General features: G+C 37.1%; 1 protein-coding gene across 1 annotated transcript in view; it reads right to left on the bottom strand.

Moving 5' to 3' along the window:
* Window positions 1-9,385, bottom strand: part of LOC575144 (probable cationic amino acid transporter) — a 36,558-nt gene extending 27,173 nt beyond the window's left edge. Inside the window, exon 1 of the mRNA XM_775562.5 lies at window positions 8,789-9,385. The gene's annotated coding sequence lies outside the window, so the exon portion shown is untranslated. The remainder of the gene's footprint in view (window positions 1-8,788) is intronic.
* Between the last annotated feature and the right edge of the window lie 5,692 nt (window positions 9,386-15,077).

The following is a 15,077-nucleotide window of genomic DNA, read 5'->3' as shown; positions in this document are numbered from 1 at the left end:
TATAATCACTATCTAATTTTGGCTGGCAAGACGAGAGCATTATTTCTACGAAAGATTTATACAGACAAAATTACAATGTGCAGGTAAAATGAATGCTTTATAAAGGCCAGAACACTTATCATGTCCTCTTAATTTTATTTCTTCCATATAGTCATGTTTTGAGGAGACTGTTCCATCATCGAATTATATTCCATTTAAACTTGGCGTATCTATATAGCATAAAACTTAATATGAAGCAACGGTGAATAGAGAAGGACATGTTAATGGAAGAGGAGAAAGAGAAGGGGAGAGAGATGGAGAGACAGAAAGAGGGATGTTTTCTTGAATGCCACCTGAGCATACCAAAAAGGGAAAGAAAACAAGATTTAGAAAACGCATTATGGAGGAGAAGAGCACGCCATTATTGCTATTCGTGCATGGGTTGAAATATGTTCTGCAACCCAATTAAAAGTAAATTCAACATTAATTTGGGGCTTCCTAAACAAAATATTCTCAAATTCAAATAATCATCTTGACTATTACTAGTCGTCAAATTTACCCCGTGTTTCTATTATTATTTGTATTATCGTTATATTTATATTCCGTATACATGTTCACATGAATGGCTAAAAAATTATGAGTAGGATTTTTTAATTCTTCAAATGTACATTAATAACTACGACCCCCCCCCCCCCCTCACACTGCGCACCCAAACTTGTAATGACCCAATTCCGAAATTGAGCTAGTGTTGATCATCCTTTTCATCTGACCGCTTTTACGAGACAGTGGATGAAAAAACGAGTCCGCGAGCCCGAATCCTTTAACATAATTAATTTCTACGGAGATGGGATATGAAGAGATTAACTTGGTTAGGTTAATTTAATTGGATTCGGATAATGAGGAAGAAAAAATGGGACACGACTGAAGCGATGCATACAATACATGCCATTTGTATGTAAACTACCATTAGGCCGAATACAATGTACCCGTAGCAATATGTCAGCCCTGTAAAAAGCAATGTCTTTAATATATACAGTCCTGTTAAATAGGGGTAAAGAATAATATCAATAACATTTGTATGGTATAAAGCTTGAGGAATAGCATTTAAACACAGTCGTATTAATGTCGTTTTATTCAAATTTTGTTCTATTTTTAACATTTCTGACATTAGTAATTTCTCTTCAAAACGATTAATGTTGTTTTTGTTCCCTTATGCTGCTGCTACTACTGCTGTTTGGTTGTTGTTATCGTTGGTGTTGGTGCTATTTTAGTTGATACGCCCTTTTGTCCGAGTGGCATGTAAGTTTCTTACGTAACCTTTCGTTATCATGGTGATTAATCTAAACAATTAAAATGATTTAAATGTAGTGCCATTCATTTAATACATTTCTGTAATGATTGTATCCGAAGATCTTAAATGGAATGATTTCATTTTGAAGAGCACTTCAAACTTTCCAGAGAGCATTGTTCGCAACACGACACCGAATCCTATTTATCTATTTTCATTATTACGAAGTCGACATTTTGCCTTGATACATTAATAATTATTGACATAATAGGTGATTTTGTTTTAAAGTCAAAAATTATTCTCCGTCCGCCTGAAATTAGAGCAACGTCTTGCTATAGTTTTGAAACTTAATACTGTCCTACTTCGCCATGTTCACCCGCGTTTCTCAAATGAAGGAATTAGTTTACACCGGTTTCGGAATGAAGTGAAATGAAAAGATGGGGGGAAAGTCGTCAAGCCTTTGGATCCTGTATGACTACTTTCAGTTTCGAGCCAGCAACACAGTGACGAGACTGAGTGATGAAGAATATTTGAAACCAAAGATAAAGATGAAAAGATACCAAATGTTATATAGAATAAAAGTAATTTAATTGCAATCAGTATACCTTTGTTACTTTGCATCTGATGCAGACACATGTTCATCCCATGTTTCTCAGCTGATTTATCCCTTTAAATATGTTGATTTGGAACGGGTGTGTAATCAAGGAAACTAGGATTCAGGTAGACGGGTAAGGGGATACCGAGGTGCTCTGTCATGGCTTCCACCTAGAGCCCGCCAAGAGGATACTTGGGTTTCGCGTCTAAATACTCCCCCTGAGGATCGAGCGAGAGATGATGGTGGAGTTGGTGGTGGATGGATGAGGGAAGGGGAGTAGAGGAGCGAGAGATAGTGATGATAATGATGACGATGATGGTGGTAGTGGTGGTGGTGGTGATGGTGGCGGCGGACAGATGGATGGGGCTGGGGCTTGGGCTTGGGTAGAGGTTACATAAATTTTTCTTCGAAATATCCCCCCCCCCCCCCGCGAGGATGAAGCGAGAGATGGTGATGATGATGATGATGGTGATGTTGGTTGTGGTGGTTGGATATAAGGATGTACAGATGATTCAGATATTTTTTATTCAGGTGAATATGGATAAAGAAATAGGATAATAAACAGAGTGGTGTGAGAAAGCTGAAATAGATGGTTGAGAAATTAAAAAAATATCTACATGTAGCTCTTATTATTGAAAGTTGCCTCAAAAAAGTGGATTAAAAAAAAAGGTTTCGCATCTAAATACACCCCCTGAAGGATGGAACGATAAAAGAAGGTGGTTGTGGCGGTCGTGGTGGAGATGGTAGTAATGTTGACGCTCTTGTTGTTGTTGTTTTTTTCTGTTGTTGTAGTTGGTCGTGGTGGTGATGTTTGGTATTAGATGGATTTATGGATGGGGGTAGAGGATTGGGAGCAGTGACAGTGATTTAAGATCTGGTGTACAGCTGAAGGCAATATCAAATGAGGATAAAATAGGAGAATACGGGTAAGGGATAAGGAAGAGTGAGTTCCATAGGTATAGAAGAAGGCTTATTTGAGTTACCCCTGAGGATAGAGCGGAGATGATGATGGTAGAGTGGGGGTGTAGTAGTGACGGGGGTGATAGAGAATGATGCGCCGAGGCGGAGATTTAGAGTCAGAGATGATTGCGGCGAAAACAGAACATAGGCAAAGGTAAAAAATAAAAATTGTACTAAAGATAGAGAAAACATAGGACGGGATGAGCAAGCTGAATAGATAGTGGAGACAAGGGAGAAGTCTCTGACTCCTAGTCTTAAAATTGGCCTAACTTAAACGTGGATTTAACTTTATCCACCGACACACGATACCTTGTTTTCCCATACACCCTGAGGATGAATCGAGAGATGTTAATGATGATGGTAGTGCTAAGGATGGTGGTAGTGATGATGGAATCGATGGTGGAGAGATTATGTGGAGGGTGGAATATAAAAAGTACTGGTGACAGGGATATTATATCAAAGAAAGGTGGAATGAAGGAATTGTACACGCGATGACAGGTGAAAATTATACTGTATTGGCCGAACGAGTCGAATAGGTAGTGGATGTTTTGCCCAATTAGGTACAAAATGATAACATACCGAGATGGTGAAGAGATTAAATAATTCAAAGAACATCAAAATAAAAATTATGCATATAAAAGTATGTGAATACACGATTATCCTTTCCCCCTTCAAAATCCATCTGTAATCTACAGTTGTATAAATATATATTTTCGTAATCTTTCCGGAAATTATTACAGAACACCGAAATCACTGTTGTAAACTACTTGAAATTCATTATTATATTCTTTGGAATATCATTGTTGGTAAATAATGATTGTCTAGTGTTAACATCAAAAGAAACGTCAATACAATCATGCATGAACATAGGCGATAACTTCTTACAGATAATGAAAGATGTTTTATTCAATGCCTAAATTCGAGCGGCATCCTTTCAAGGAAAATCTGAAAATCGTTCGTCACTCCAGAGGCCGGCTAACCTTTATCGCAGGTTGTTTACCTCTCCTAGCATCGCATAAACAAAATCCTCTTCAGGGAAGTCTTTTTCTTATCGTGTGGGGGAACTGGGGAGGATAAAGAGTTCAAGACGACTCGGTTAATGACTTCTGCAGCATCTTGTGTCTGGAAACAAGCGTGGAGAGCGAGAGTGATTTGTTCTTCAATTCAGTGTGTTTAATCGCAGGTTGGCATGAGTATAATGGATGGCAATAATAATTTCTTTTCCCCAGCTTTTGTTTTGAGGTATACAGTCATGTAGGTGTAGATGCAGGTAAACCACTACCCAAATGTGTCCTCCTACACCTTTACGAGTCGTGCAGTGTGTGGGTTCTTAACGTGAAGACAAGACTCTCCTCTACACGGGGCCTCCACTTAACGTTCTATCTGAGGAACGGAGTGTTTTCCACCGTAACCTAACCTGCGCTTGAGTATATTTTATGGACCGATACCTAATTAACTCGGTGAAATCAAATAACCGTCATAAAATGTGCAAACAATCTCTAAGAGGTTGAAGTCTGTGACTCGGTAATATTTGACAACGGAAAGGGGTCTGTGTTTAATTCACAAATTACTTAAGTGTGTGCTCGTGAAATAATGGCTATTCCGAGGCTTCGTTTCCATGGTAACGACATGAAGGCGTTGCTAATGAGGGAGTATTTTTCTTCATCTGATGATTCATTCTCGAATGGTTAGCAAGTATTAATCTTTAAGAATTAAGTTTTTCAAGATTTAATGTTTTTACTTTTTTAAACAATTATTTCAAGCCTATAAATACCGATTCTTAGAATAAACAATGAACATTTTTGGTTGATAATTTAATGATAACTTTAGAGTTCTTTAAAAGCTCAATGTCACTAAATTGTCATTTTGGACTATTTTGAGAAAAATCACTTCATAATCACAATCATAAAAAACTACATTTATTTCTGATATTACGATAATTCCAAAAAGAGTTTTCGGCCAATATCATTTTGTGCAGGCTTCAAAATTGTTCTTATACAGCGCAAATGATGCCCTGATGCCATTCCCCCCTCAAAACTAAATCATTTTACAGAAATTGTTATTGCCTCTTAATTTTCTAGGATGGCATGATGTAAGTTGGTCGATTTCATCACTATTGAATGATGATTCAGATATATATTCCTGTACATGTATAACACTTTGCGTGTATCTTCCTCATGACTATTTATTGTTGCTTCTTATACAGCCCTCGACTGTGTTGACTCGGTAGGCAAAATTAATTAAGATCCTACTGGCCTTTAAGGGCTCCACAGTCAATTAAAGGGTGCTTATGTATAACACGTATCCATGTTTTTATTAACATAGCACTGTAGAATAGGAATTAATTAGAGCGATTTAACCAGAAACGAGCCTAATCCATTGAGCACGCGACAGAAAGACAACAGCTTTGTTGGATTTACGAGAGCCTTTTGACGGACAAAATGTACTTGAATTGATTAGCTACATTCATTATCAAGTTAAGCCCCTTGTCCGACAGTTTTTGACATACTGTTCATATGCTATTTCAACGTGGATATAGTTTAAATGTTGTTAAACATGATTTATAATAGATCCTTGTTGTTACATTACTACGATGCGGGCTTGAAATGCAACTGTCGACAAATTTATCTACTGTTATTCCTTCAAGATTTAAAATATTTTGTATAACCAACACTAGAAAAGCAAAAAGCTTTCGAGGATGGCCCTTAAAGAAAAAAACCCAACAAAAACCAAGTAAATACAGAGTTAGATTAACGTAGAACAAATTACTCAAATAAATTTTAAAACAGATGTAAAGCCCTTGATAAAGTATTTTGTTTATGAAACATGAATTGTGCACAACTTTAACTTTAATTTTGAGACGTCTGATTGATGAAATGAATACTATATTAAAACGTTGCTTTCCCAGGGTACTTTGAATACGATCTAAAGTCTTTCTCGAAACCAGTTTGTGCAATTTCATAAGCCTTACCAAATACATAATTACGTTATTCGATTTCGGTTTCTAGAGGAAATACAGGGGGTACATAGGATATTTGAATTGCCCGAGAGTTGAGACCATAACAGGCTTTGCAATCGTGCGTTTCAGACTTATTTCGCAGCGTTTGGCTCTCTCGATATGATTTAATGAAATTGACTGTTAAGTTGACAATTACATGACTTATTTTAAACTTGATTAATTAATGTTCAGCATGGGCTTTATTCCTTCATCTCAAGATCAAACTTGGAGGATGCCGACAAGCAAATAGACCCATCGATATAATTATACAGTGCATGGCTACAGGGCAAAGAAGACATCCCTCAACCGAAAATGCCAATGAAACATAATCAGAGAGAGATAGAGAGAGAGAGAGAGAGAGAGAGAGAGAGAGAGTGACAGAGTGAGAGAGGGAGAGAGAGAGAAATGGAGAGAGTGTGTGCGAGAGAGAGAGAGAGAGAGAGAGAAAGAGAGGGGGAGTATAGAGAGAACGAGAGGTTCCAAGGATGTTGCAAAATGTCAACCACAATTTTTTCTCTCCTCTTACCGATCAATAATTTACGGGTGGAACTGTGGTTCGCACGGGAGTGGACGCTGATCGGAAAGGAATAGAGAGGGGAAATAGAGAAAGGAGATAGAAAGGGTAAAGAGAAAGAAAGAAAGAGAGAGAGAGGGGAGAGAGAGAGAGAGAGAGAGAGAGAGAGGGGGAGAGAGAGAGAGAGAGAGAGAGAGAGAGGGGGAGAGAGGAGGAGAGAGCGAGGGAGATGGAAAGAGGAATATAGGCATCTAGGACAGGAACAAGAAATTGAGTGAGACCGAGAGGGATAGTTTAATAAATATAGTGTTTAAGAAATAGAGACACAATGGCAGATTGATAGACAAACAGTCAGGTAGAGAAAGAGAGACAGAGACAGACATATATACAGAGAAAGCCAGGGAGAGAGACGGGGAGGGATGTAGAAAGAGTGGAAAGGGTAGACGTTCATACAAGTATAGGAGAGAGACAGAGACAGCGTCAGATAGAGAGAGAGAGAGAGAGAGAGAGAGAGAGAGAGAGAGAGAAAGACGACGAGAGGGCGAGTAGAAGAGAGAGTGAGCACACACAGACAGAGAGAGAGTGATGGTAGTAGTAATTTCCGTTCGTATAACAAATTGAATATATTATCGCACTCTGTAGGTTCCTGTAGCTGGAATTGCCTTTTCCTCTCAATCTCCTGTCCCAAAATAGTCACCAGTCCTTTTGGTTCCATTAGCATTTCCTCCCTATAAATGCGATGTGATACTTGATAACACTTAGTTGTAAATACTTATATACATTTTCATTTCATCGTATAAGTTATATTGACGTATATACCCTTATGAAATATTTTCTTTTTAAAGAGAAGGTTGAATTCTGGGGAGAGGTGAAAAATAATTTGTGAGCGTTTTCATTTTTATTATGCAAGTGTAGAAGAACATCAGGGACAAAATCTTCCCTAAAAAGCATGGCTGTTCAAATGCCTTCATATTCAAGATATGATAAGTAGCAGCTTACAATTCTTATCATTTCGATGACTCCAGAACCTTGCAGTACATACCAATACTTATATGCTACATGATCAACCTTTTCTGATCCATTCCACACTGTTTCTTCCACAATGCAATCGTATGACCAGAGCTGAACTTTATCTTTAAACCCTCATATCTTTTCAATGGCAGAAAATATAAAATAAATATCTTTTCGTTTCATATAAAGAGGTAAAACATACGGTCTATCGCTTCTTAACATTTATTTATTTATATATCTTTTATTTCATTTATCTAATTATTTATTTATTCATAAAACTGTTTTCATATACTCGTTTATTCATTGATTTCTTTGTTTAGTTTTCCAATATGTTTTGTTCATTTCCATTCATTCGTCTCCTCTACCAATTTATTTTTTCTTCTTCGGAGGCGTAATGGCTTCATGGGAAAAATATAATGAAATACATTTAAGCACAATAATAAAATTTATTATTGTGCTTAAATAAGGATTTAATGATTGCCTGATTGCACCTCATACCAGCACTCCTGAAATTGTACTGGGAGGGGAGGGGGGGGGGGGTGGGAAAGGGGTTGTTTGGGGGAGGGATGACGTCCCGAAAGTGCGGACATTGAGTTAAAAACTATTCAGTTTGATTTTATTACATTAAGGCACATCATTATTCCTTCATCAATTTTGTTGCTAAACATGTCTAGAGCAAAATAATGTATCACCATATCGTCTTTCTTTCGAGTTTCTTTTTTGATTTACTTACTCGCAATGGCGTATATACAGGAGGCACCTGAGGCCGAAAAGAGAAAGAGAGACAGAGACAGAGGGACAGAGAGAGAGACAGATAGAGACAGAGACAGAGAGAGAGAAGAGAGTGAGATAATTACAGAAGAAAGAATGAGAAGGCAGTGTGAAAAGAACTTGATGTCCCCTTCCACTCCTTTACCTCACTCGAAGGAGGCTTGTTCTCTTGCTTTTCATCAGAAGGTCCAGCCCCCCCCCCCTTTGACAGCATTTACCCCCCCCCCCCCCATGGGGCAGGGCTCACACTAACTCACTGCCTTTAAATCATTATTCATCCTATTTACCATCAGTCATCAGTTTAAGGATTCTGAGAGATGGTTCTCTATAAAAGGAATCTAAAGTTCGTTCTGATCATGCACTTTTCAATATGACCAGGCTACGTCAATTTTATCATTGTTTATACATTAAAAAGTCACATCAAGGAATAATTCTACTAAAGCATCGTCAATCGCTTTTCAATACAATACATCTATAATATGGCCGATTATCAGCATAGTAACCTATTTTGGTTTATCTTGAACTTTGTAGATTATGTAATATCTTTGCTAGTCCTAAAGAAAAAACCGGACGTGTTGACATATGGCATTTTCCTTTGGTAGCTGAAGCCTTCCAAGTGAAAGAAAGTAAATGTAACGGGTATGTAACATGGTTAAGACTTTAGCAACTTACCTTTAAGATAATGAAATCCTTGGAATAATTCCTCACATAAACTGTCCCAAAAGGATTTTCTCCCTCGTAGAATCGAACCACCGTGTCATCCAGATGTTGATAATCCGAAGTGCTTTCCTTAACGAGATGGAAATAAGAAGCCTGGAAAACACGACGTGAAGTTGGCGGGCTGAGAGGGGCGAGTGTGTCTAAAACGCTTGGCAATGATTACCCTGTCCCCGCCACAGTCTCTCCGTACGCGGGTAATGAAACTGGAAAGAGAGACCCTTTAATTCGCTGGAATTGGCGCACCGATGCCAAGCGAAGCGTACAGAACTAGGTGCCGTAAGTGAAGGTACGGTATCGCTACTATACGGACATGCACCAAAGCTCATGATATGCGAGTGTGCATCGCAGAGCGATCAAGCTTGGCGGGCTGTATTCCACACAGCGCTAATGTGATGCGATGCTATGCGATGCCCTTTTTTCGAGAAGGGAGACGCCCAAGTAATGCGCCGACCACAACGGTAACGTATATGCGTACACACACATTACTTTCTCGCACATACACACGCGCACTTTTCTATACCATAATAGACCCACACACACGCACACACTCTCTCTAGCATGAGGTGCGAATGGGTGCGATGTGCAAAGCCAAAAGACCTGTTTGATAACTAATGGCGCCTCTTTCAATCAAATGAGGGATCAAACTAATGACTTCACATCAGGGTTAGATAGTAACGGAATGAGACTTGGCTTTTTCTTTTATATCTTGAAAGTTAAATGATGTTGAACAAATGATCGACCATTACACCGCGAATTCGATAGATAATTATTTTCATCTCTACATTATACTTTTGTTAATGTGATTTCAGTTGAATTGTTAAATTCATTCTAAAACGGGTTTCATTAAACAATAGTACCTATACATGCTACCAGTTTTCATTTTATATATTGAGATGCATAAAGTCAGTCTAAAGATATAGATAACGTTTATTTTGTTAAAAAATTAAGACATTTAACAGATTTTACAGCGGGTAATCAAAATCACATCAATGTGAGTCTCTTGAGTTTTTATCCCCTTCAGTTTTGGCGCCAATATCTATTTTAATCTCATATCTGTGATTTGCCCGAGGCTCCCTTTATTCAGGACTTCACTTTGTATTGGCAAGTTCATTTCAGAATTAACTAACTTTGTTTTGTAATTTGTCGGTGTCATTACCGTGGTGATCATTTTTTTTTTAATTACCATCATTTTCTCCTGTTTTTCATTTCTCGCTTCTTCGACTTCCTGATACAAGTGTTTTAACTTTGTATTCTCTGTTTTGATATTGTGATTTGTTTTTATTTAATAAAAATGCGATCTTCTTACTGATTGTAAGGTAAGTGGAAGTAACTGGATTTTGTTTTGATTTTACTTTCTAAACGATGTCACTTTAAACTCCCTCTCTATCTCTCACTTCAGTAAGAAACGCCATATCTGCTCACAAACTGCTGAGATAAATGTGTTGCCATTTTGGAATTTACTCATCCCTCATCCCCTCCCCTTCTCTCCCTCTCTCTCTCTCTCTCTTTATCTCTTTATCTCTGTCTATCTTTCTTTCCCTCTCTCTTTCTCTTTGTATTTCTCTCTTTTTTTCTTCCTCTCTCTCTCCCTCTCCCTCTCTCTCTCTATTTATTTCCTTATTTCTTTTCTTCTCTCTCTATCTCTCTCTACCACTCTCTCCCTTTCTTTATCTAACTAATTATACAGCTAATCCCATGCCATGCACTACAACCCACTTATCCCATGCCGAAATTCCTTCTCTCTTTCGTTCCTTCTGAGGTCAGACACACAAACAGGAAGATCCATCTCTCTCTCTGTCTCTCTCCCCCCTCTCTCTCTCTCTCTCTGTCTATCTATCTATCTATCGTTCTTAACATGCTTACGATAATCATGCAGCTAATCCCAGATCATGGCACTACCTCCAACCTATCTCATCATTCCCATCCATGCTGAAGTTCCTCTTAAGGACAGACAAAAAGACCCCCTTCCCTTCTCTCTCTCTCTCTCTCTCTCTCTCTCTCCTCTCTCTCTCTCTCTCTCTCTATCTGTCTGTCCCTCTCTCCCTCTCGTTCTCTCTCTCTCTCCTCTCTCTCTCTCTCTATCTGTCTGTCCCTCTCCCCCTCTCGTTCTCTCTCTCTCTCCTCTCTCTCTATCTGTCTGTCTGTCTCTCTCTCCCTCCCTTTCTCTCTCTCTCTCTCCTCTCTCTCTATCTGTCTGTCTGTCTCTGTCTCCCTCCTTTTCTCTCTCTCTCTCTCTCTCCTCTCTCTCTATCTGTCTGTCTCTCTCTCTCTCCATCCCTTTCTCTCTCTCTCTCTCTCTCTCTCTCTCCTCTCTCTCTATCTGTCTGTCTGTCTCTCTCTCTCCATCCCTTTCTCTCTCTCTCTCTCTCTCTCTCTCTCACTCGTCATGATTTTTTTTCTAGTAAGAGAATGTCAAATTAGCACAGCTTTTCGACTGGCTGGTTGGCTGGTTGGCTGGTTGGCTGGCTGGTTGGCTGCCCTCATTCTATAATGGAGCTGTTGATGAAACACGTCGGTCAGTTCCTTATCGAGTTATTAAATAACATCAACGGCATGGAAGAGATGGAAATTGAAAGACGTGGTCTTGAGGAATATTGGCGTAGGGAAGAAAGTGTCCGCGTCATCATCTCTCCCTTCCTCTCTCTCTCCCTTTATCTGTCTTTTTATTTCTCTAGTTATAGTTTTGCTTTGAAAATGAATTATAATGCGTTAAATATCCGAATGTGTTTAATTGCACTAAAGCATAAACGAGAGTACAGTCTCCAACTAAATAACATAGCCTTACGAATTTCTTGCCCAAATGAATAAGAAATTACATCCATCTCATCCACCCCGAGGAAGAAAATACCATAGCATTCCTCATCGATTATTGTACATAGGTGTAAACATTATCTTGACTTGTAATCAATGACCACCTGTCTTGGAACATAATTTCATTGCATGATCATAATGTGGATATTACAGCATAACAATCAACGGAATGGCATATCACAACGTATTATATCAGATCATCACTTGGTTCTAAAAAGATCATAAATAAGTGAGCTATGCATAAATAATAAATTTCAGCAATAACCCCTGAATAAATCCTCGATCAATATTCCTTAATGCGAATGGAATACGATCGCAAAATGCTCTTTTTCTGACCGAAGGCGGAAATAGATTCACAAGGACGGTGAAATTGTAATTTCATTTGGGCGCCCTGGCAACTGTAAAGGCAGGGGGTGGCTTAAAGGGAAATATCAGCTAAATTTTTATCTCAAAATTATGGATCTTGAATTCTCTTTAGCGTTCAACCGATTTAAGTCACTTCAATAATAACATTTAAAGGCCCACTGTACTACTTGTAGCTACTTGCTCCCTCTACAGTGCGAGTCAAAAAAAAGTTTACACCTAGAAAATTGCTAATTATTTTAAAAATCATCTATGCACAGTAAATTATTATACATCTTCTGAAAGAGTGTTTTATCCCTAATTATTTGGTACCATTTTTGTGTGGTATTTGTTCACGATTGGATGAACAGGAGGCATTGTTTGCGAGAGTGCAAAAATCGACTTGCGCCAAAGTTGCCTATGTGATGTTTGAATAAAACAATTGGAATTTGGGTATTAATTCGGTCTTTGCAGATCCAAATAACATCTCTAACAAAAGTAATGATGCCACACATATAACATATCGAATATCAAATATCAACGAACATTTGTGCGCGTGTGTGTGGGTGTGTGTGACTTTGCCCTTTGCAAAAAGCATACGCAATGCATTGATACATTCAATTCATTCTCTTACTCCGCTAATCCCAACATAATACACACTGTAGGCATCAATATGGCCCAAGTCGATTTTTGCACTCTCGCAAACAATGCCTCCTGTTCACCCAAGCGTGAACACATACCACACAAAAATGATACCAAATGATTTGGGATAAAACACTCTTTCACAAGATATATAATAATTTACTGTTCATAGATGATTTTAAAAATAATTAGCAATTTTCTAGGTGTAAACTTTTTTTTGACTCACACGGTATATAGAAAATAATGCCTAATCAGTGACCATTGGTTCCCCATGATTCTTTTTTTCTTAAGTTAATTGAGAGCTGAGTTGGTGAGATAGCCACCTGTTAGTGAACTTCCTGGGTGGTCTAATACCTCATAGACAAACTATTACAGACGGCCTTTAACATATCTTAATACATTCACAAGAAATAATAGGTTTGCAAAAATATATTTAGTTATCATTAATGACTGTTATAAAGTGTAATGCTTTACCAAACTGATGAGGGTGCTTTACTACTACTTTGAAAAAGCAATACCTTCAATTAGTATTATGTCCTGTATTTTGATGTATATATACATAATGTCGTATCCTGGTATTGTTTATGTATCCTTTCATCTTTGAACGTGATAGACCTATTTATTTACCATATATTGTTTGTATTTGTCTGTATGCTTTTTAATATTTAGTTCACATAATGTATATTTTGTACACTTCATTAAACTGTTTGATATTTTTGTGAAATGGCTTTTATTCCTAAACCAAAGGAAGAAGATTTTCTCTTATAATGACAAATGAATCAACAAATTTATTCCAGTATTTATTATAATTCTATGACCCCATTGTGTTCTCAAAAGACATGCTCATTTTGTGTTGTCTAAACTTGTGTTAATGACTAATCAAACTCTTAATAACCTACATGGTTTTATGATTGTCATGAATATGTAAATATTAAGCAATACTAAAATCTTACAAGTAAACTCATTACGACAACGATTGTTTAACAAAAGTTTATAATTAGCAACAGATTTGAATAAAATCTAGTAATTTGGCATTTTATTGAATTCTAGGTAGGTTATATAAATTTGTTTGATATAATATTTGCTATAGCCACCTACTTTGATTACTTCGCTCACGTGAGTACAATGACATACCGTTAACTATTAAGCTATCCAACAGCTTAAAAACCTTTTGCAAAAATCTAAATTAAAAAAAAAAAAAAAAAACAGTTTTGCTCTGATCTGTAATGGAACGTGCTTGGGATGGGGGAGGGGGGATTATGCTTCTCTAATATGTTTTAGGTTTTATATGTATTCAAATTATATTATTTCATGTTGTGTTGTATGTTGTATAATAAGTGCTCACGATAAAGACTAGTTATGGTCATGCGATCGCATTATGAAAGAAACGTTGTGGAATCGATGAGAAAAGGTTGATCATCTAGCATATAAGTATTGGTGTGTACTGCAAGGTTCTTGAATCATCAAAATTATAAGAAATCTGGCCCAGTATTGGTAAAGTTACAAGCACCGTACACAGAAATATGTATATGGGACTACTACACACGTGCGCGACACGTGCGTTATAATTATCTATCAGGTCAAAATAGATATAACAATTTACCAAATATATCAAATAGTAGGCGGTTTCTCGGCAAAATTTGTATGATCACGTATTAGTCAAAACATATTCTTTCACATGATTGGTAATTAGAGCTTCCATTTCATTTTTTGAGAGGGAGGCGTTTCCAAAACTGGTTTTAACCTTTAAATATATTGGTCTTTACATCCCTGAACAATTTGGCTTCTCATTATTTAGAGGTGTCCTTCAAATACTGTAAATATCCATATTCTCTTCGATCACAAAGAAATATTATGGTATGGTATTTATTTCATTCTTCATAAAAAACATATACAATACATACAGAGTATTAAAAAAAAAAGATAAATATATAAATACATGTAGAAGGGTAACATTACAGATAATATGAATACAATAAAATTAACAAGGAAATAGTTAAGAAAGAAAATTTATGTCGAATGAGGGGTCAACAAAAAAGAGCATTTAGCCTTGTTAAACGTTGACCCCTAAACAAATACGTAATTAAAATAACATTAAGAAGAAAAAGAAAGCAGGTAGAAACAGTAAAACGGAAAAGGAAAACATTATACAAAAAAAATAACATATATATATATACTATGATATTCAGGTTGTTGAGTACAAATTTGATAAAAACAATCGGAAGGAACGTTTAAAACTATTTAAGGAAGGTTGATTCTTTAGATGGTTTGGAATCGTGCTCCATAGATGAGGACCTTTATAAAAAATAGTAAACTTTGAAATATTAGTTCTAACTTTTGGCAGATGGTATTCAACAGCATTACGTGTATTATAATTATGTATGTTACTATTTAAAATAAATTTTGATGTAATTGGAGATGGTAATAAACCTCTAGAACACATAAA

The sequence above is a fragment of the Strongylocentrotus purpuratus genome, unplaced genomic scaffold, assembly GCF_000002235.5.
Source record: "Strongylocentrotus purpuratus isolate Spur 01 unplaced genomic scaffold, Spur_5.0 spur5_scaffold_16, whole genome shotgun sequence".
Taxonomy (NCBI): Eukaryota; Metazoa; Echinodermata; class Echinoidea; order Camarodonta; family Strongylocentrotidae; genus Strongylocentrotus; species Strongylocentrotus purpuratus.
The sequence above is the reverse complement of the archived record's forward strand: the minus strand, read 5'-3'. Positions and strand labels throughout refer to the sequence as shown.